The 6,000-nt window shown below is 48.5% G+C and overlaps 1 pseudogene; it reads right to left on the reverse strand.

Annotated features, from left to right (window-relative positions):
* Positions 1–5,338, reverse strand: part of LOC147596573 (lipoxygenase homology domain-containing protein 1-like) — a 51,013-nt pseudogene extending 45,675 nt beyond the window's left edge.
* Positions 5,339–6,000: the final 662 nt, after the last annotated feature.

The raw sequence follows: 6,000 nt of genomic DNA on the forward strand, positions 1-6,000 counted from the left end.
TACACTGTGAGAACATATGACAGATGTACCCTAAATCCTTTTTCCATCTGGAGTCTGTCCAGATGTTGGTGTCTCCTGAGCTTACTTCAATAAAGGAGGATGTGGCTCTGACATGGTCTGACAGCACGTCCTGTCCCTACTCTGACCCCCCACATCAGAGCAAGAACTAAGACCATTTCTTTCCCCTAGATCTTGGTTTCTCTGGACAAAAAATCCAAACAAGCAAGCCAGAAGAGGACGGCAGTTCAACATAAGTTGCTCAGGGGAGGATGCCCAACCACAGCTGCTGCTCAGCCTTGTCCACCCAGCACCTCTTGCTAGATTTGCCAGGTCTTGGCTCACAAACTTGCGTTATGCCTGAGGCTTTTCAACCCTGAAAATAGTCTGCTTGCTGCTGGGTTGCTCAGAAAGAGATGCAGAATCCGCAGTATCAACCGATAGCTGGAGGAGCGCGTTGCGCACCTCGAGCACTGCGTCTGTGCAGTGCATGTTGGATTAGTGCTATAGGCAGTAAAATCCATGGGGCACTCACACATTCACAGAAATTACAGCAGCAAGCCCCTGAAGGGTTGGGCTGACAACACGTACCAGTTCCTCCCAGCTCCGGTGAATATTAACTCTATCCTAGCCAGAACCAGGACAAAGAGGCAGGAAATGAATAAAAACAAGTCACTTGCTGCCTTTCTCTTCTTTCTCAAGGGCTGAGAGGCTTCAATACAGGCAGGTTGCAGAGAGACGCGCAATGCGGAGTGCATTACCTTTCCAGTAAACAGTGTGGGCAAGTCCCCTTCCCGTCTGTCTGGATCCTCATCTTCCTGAGGGGTGTGATGGCAGCAATCTCCAAAATGAAACTGTCCTCTTGGACTCGCTCAAACCTGCAGGGATGGAAAGACCGAGGAGGTTTCCCGCTGCTTTACAGGGTCATTGCATCTCGATCCCCTGTCCATGCCACATCTCGCACCTTGCCAACAGCCTCAAATTAAAACTTTATGAGTGCATGTCGTAGTTCAGCCCCGATTTGGACCAGACTACGCAGTCTCTCTCTCACTCCCCCCACCTTCCGAGAGAATAGGGGGAGATTTTATAAGAAAAAACAACTCAAGGTTTGAGATAAGGACAGGGAGAAAAACCCTTAAAGTTACCGTCACGGGCAAAACAGACTCGACTTGGGGAAAACTATTCATTTATTACTACAAACAGCAGGATAATGAGACAGGGAACAAGATAACCTCCCCCCACCCCTCCCTCTTCCCAAGCTTAACATTATCTCTACTACCTTCCCCCCTCCCGAGCGGCACGGGGGGGGAAGAGGGAATGGGGGTAGCGGTCAGTTCATCACCCGTTGTTTTACACTGCTGCTTCATGGTCGGGGGAAGAACTCCTCACATTCCTCCCCTGCTCCATTGTGGGGTCCCAACCCTACGCCACAGTCCTTCATGAAACTGCTCTGGCGTGGGTCATCTCTTCCACGGAGTGTAGTATCTCCAGAACGGCTGCCCCAGCGGGCCCTCCACGGGCCACAGCCACCTTCAGGGATCCACCTCCCCCGGTGTGGGGTCCTTCATGGGCTCCAAGTGGCTCTCTGCTCCTCCGTGGACCTCCATGGGCTGCAGGGGGACAACCTGCTCCACCATGGTTGTCACCACAGGCTGCAGGGGAATCTTGGCCAGGAGCAGCATTACTCCTCCCTCTCCTTCTTCACTTCTTGCAGCCGGGTTGGGCTGAGTCGGGCCCAGTCGGCCGCCTGGCGAGAGGCCAGAGGGTGAGGCCTGCAAGGCCCATGAGGCCTGCACCTCCCCCTCTGCGCCTCTGCCTCCGCTCAGCTTCTTCACATCTTCTCTTCTCTTTTTTTTTTTCTGTGGTGTCCTCAATTTTGCTTCTCTTAGAATGTCCCTTATTTTTCAATCCCAGGGCTTCTGATATTCATTGCCCCCAACAGAGGCCTTACAGGACTCTGTTCTTAATGAGTAGTCTGGGACTGATTTTGTTTACCAAGTGGAAAACACATGTTCTACTGTTTGTTTTTGTTTGATGATAGAAATCATATTTGTTGCCACCAAAGTGAAGTAAAAACAACAGATCAAAAATTAAAATCACTCTTTTTCTCCTCTTAATGCACGTATGGGAATTGCCTGTAAACCAGTTTGAGCGACAGAATTATAGGGCAAAATCTCGAAGTATTGACTCAGAAAAAAACCCCTACTGACTTCAAAGAGAATACTGCCTGAATAAGGAAGACCTGGGGAACTACAGGTCAGTCAGCCTCACCTCTGTGCCTGGCAAGGTCATGGAGCAGATTCTCCTGGAAACCATGCTAAGGCACATGGAGAGCAAGGAGGTGGTTGGTGACAGCCAACATGGCTTCACCAAGGGCAGATCGTGCCTGACCAATTTGGTGGCCTTCTATGACGGGGTGACGGCATCGGTGGACAAGGGATGAGCAACTGACATCATCTACCTGGACTTGTGCAAGTCATTTGACACTGTCCCACATGACATCCTTCTCTCTAAACTGGAGAGGCATGGGTTTGATGGACAGACCACTCGGTGGATAAGGAGTTGGCTGGATGGCCGCACTCAGAGAGTGGTGGTCAATGGCTCAATGTCCATGTGGAGACCGGTCACGAGTGGCGTCCCTCAGGGGTCCGTGTTGGGCCCGGCCCTGTTCAACAGCTTTGTTGATGACCTGGACAGTGGGATAGAGTGCACCCTCAGCAAGTTCACCAACAACACCAAGTTGTGTGGTGCCGTTGACGCGCTGGAAGGGAGGGATGCCATCCAGAGGGACCTTGACAGGCTGGAGAGGTGGGCCCGTGCCAACCTCATGAAGTTCAACCAGGCCAAGTGCAAGGTCCTGCACCTGGGTCATGGCAATCCCAGGCACAAATACAGGCTGGGTGGAGAATGGATTGAGAGCAGCCCTGAGGAGAAGGACTTGGGAGTGCTGGTGGATGAGAAGCTTAACAGGAGCAGGCAATGCGCCCTTGAGGCCCAGAAGGCCAACCGCATTCTGGGCTGCATCAAGAGGAGCATGGCCAGCAGGTCGAGGGAGGTGATTCTCCCCCTCTACTCTGCCCTGGTGAGACCCCACCTGGAGTACTGCGTCCAGCTCTGGAGCCCCCAACACAAGAAGGACATGGACCAGTTGGAGAGGTTCTAGAGGAGGACCACGAAGATGATCAGAGGGCTGGAGCACCTCTCCTATGAGGACAGGCTGAGAGAGTTGGGGCTGTTCAGCCTGCAGAAGAGGAGGCTCCAGGGAGACCTTATAGCGGTCTTCCAGTACCTCAAGGGGGCCTACAGGAAAGATGGGGAAAAACTCTTGCATAGGTCTTGTTGTGACAGGACAAGGGGTAATGGTTTCAAAATAGAGGGAGGTAGATTTAGATTAGATATTAGGAAGAAATTTTTTATAATGAGGGTGGTGGAACACAGGCACGGGTTGCCCAGAGAGGTGGTGGATGCTCCATCCCTGGAAACGTTCAAGGCCAGGTTGGATGAGGCTCTGAGCAACCTGATCTGGTTGGAGATGTCCCTGCTCCTTGCAGGGGGGTTGGACTAGATGACCTTTAAAGGTCCTTTCCAACCCTAACCATTCTATGATTCTGTTGATGTCTCAGTTTTGGCTGGTCATTTCTTTCCTCTCATAGAATTGGCAACAACTGCCTCCATCATACCTTGGAGATATCTGTGGCTCCCTGTTCAAAGTTGTCCAATCTGTTTTCTAAGATGATCAGTTCAGTTTTGCCAGTCTCGCCATAAATCTACATGAAGAGTTTGGCATTATTGCCTGCCGCCTGCATATCTCCAGTAACTACAGACACCTCGTAGTTTATCACTAGTCCAAAAATAAAGCAATTAATTCACCATAGAGGCTCAGAAAACAACATTCCCAAGGGCACAGGTTCAAAATTAAATTACCATGTCTTAACAAATGACCACGTAGCCGACCATTTGCTCTTCTCCACACCAAATATGAGATAACACAACTCTACTGAAGATTAACCTAATAGTTTTCCCTTTTACTAGTATTAAGCCAGTGTGAGAGGTGTGGGAAATAGAGCCTTAAAAGGGAATTTCATGTCAGTATTAACTGTAGAGCGGTTAAATGATCTCCTTAATATGACACAAGGGAGGGAGTTACAAAGAGCAAAGGAAAAACATATATTTTCTCAGGATCCCAAGGCAAATTTCAACCATAGCCTTAAAAGTAAACAAAACTACTTATTAAAGTCAAATAAACAGTAGGAATTTGGTCCTTATTTATCAAACAGCCTCTCTCTTCCTGAAAATGGGGTAATACAGGCTGGACGGGAAGTGCTTGTTGCAGGGCTGGGGCAGCAGGACAGGTAGACGTGAAAAAACCAGAACCCACTGATATTGTCATGAAGCAGCACAGTGCCTTGTGCTGTGTTACACTGCCCAGGATGTACATTTTTCATACAATCTCAAGAAATGCAGATGAAAAACTCTTTAATGTTTTTCCAGTTGTTTTAGAAAACAAAACCGGAGTAGAATAATTTACTTTCCTCACCAACATAACCTCTTTAGGATAGGGACTTTTTGGTTTTGATATCTAACCTGGTCCTTAAAATGCTAGTAATACAAATTTAGTTCTAGCTTTAAAAAAACCCACACATTTCTCAATGTGTTTTTTCTCACATTTCTCAATAGGCACAATCTCACTCAGGTAGACCTCCACCTCCACCCTGCCATCAGCTTCATCTTTGTCGAGCCATTGGTTGCAGGGGAACATGTACTGCCTTCCCTGGACTGGAACTGTGATCATGACACTGGCCAGGAACCAGCAAGACCGGAGACCCACGTTATCGTGTCCAATGAGTATTCGGTTGATCTTTAAAAAAGCACACAAAAAACCAAGAAGGCAGAAAAAAATCCCAACACAACAGAATTTACTTAATATATAAAATTCTCCTTTCCCTGGCACCCTGTCCTTCCACCATGTTCATATAAATCATTTATATTGTATTTAACTATAAACTTAAAACACTCTTCACATGCTAGCATGTACTCTAGACTGCCAATGCCATAGTCTATACAAAATGGATTTCTTAATATGCAATGTAAAGGTCAGAGATTCTTACATCACTTTCAATCCTGAGTGTTATATTGATTCTGAATTCAGACACTTGCACACAGTACAGAGCCACTTGCAATTAGTTCTTACCTTCCCAATATCCATCATATCTAGAGTAAACTCATCCACTTGACCACGTTCAAAATAATTGACTAGATCATTATCAGAGACTGAGAGACCCACTTTGCTGGAGTCGCATTTTTCACCACAGAGTTTGATGAAAACTTTGGAGTCTGAGCTGGCACCAGGGATAGCTCCCATCTTCACGCTGATCATAGAATCATAGAATGGTTAGGGTTGGAAGGGACCTTCAAAGGTCATCTAGTCCAACCCCCCTGCAAGGAGCAGGGACATCCCTGACTAGGTCAGGTTGCTCAGAGCCTCATCCAGCCTGGCCTTGAACGTTTCCAGAGATGGGGCCTCCACCACCTTTCTGGGCAACCTGTTCCAGTGTTCTATAACTCACATCGTAAAAAAATTTTTCCTAATTTCTAATCTAAATCTACCCCCCTCTATTTTAAAACCATTACCTCTCGTCCTATCGCAACAGGCCCTACTAAACAGCCTCTCCCCATCTTTCTTGTAGGCCCCCTTGAGGTACTGGAAGACCGCTATCAGGTCTCCCCGGAGCCTCCTCTTCTGCAGGCTGAACAGCCCCAACTCTCTCAGCCTGTCCTCATAAGAGAGGTGCTCCAGCCCTTTTATCATCTTTGTAGCCCTCCTCTGGACCTTCTCCAACTGGTCCATGTCCTTCTTGTGTTGGGGGCTCCAGAACTGGACACAGTACTCCAGGTGGGGTCTCACCAGGGCAGAGTAGAGGGGGAGAATCACCTCCCTCGACCTGCTGGCCATGCTCCTCTTGATGCAGCCCAGGATGCGGTTGGCCTTCTGGGCCGCAAGGG

This window comes from Chlamydotis macqueenii, chromosome W, assembly GCF_036417535.1.
Source record: "Chlamydotis macqueenii isolate bChlMac1 chromosome W, bChlMac1.mat, whole genome shotgun sequence".
NCBI lineage: Eukaryota > Metazoa > Chordata > Aves > Otidiformes > Otididae > Chlamydotis > Chlamydotis macqueenii.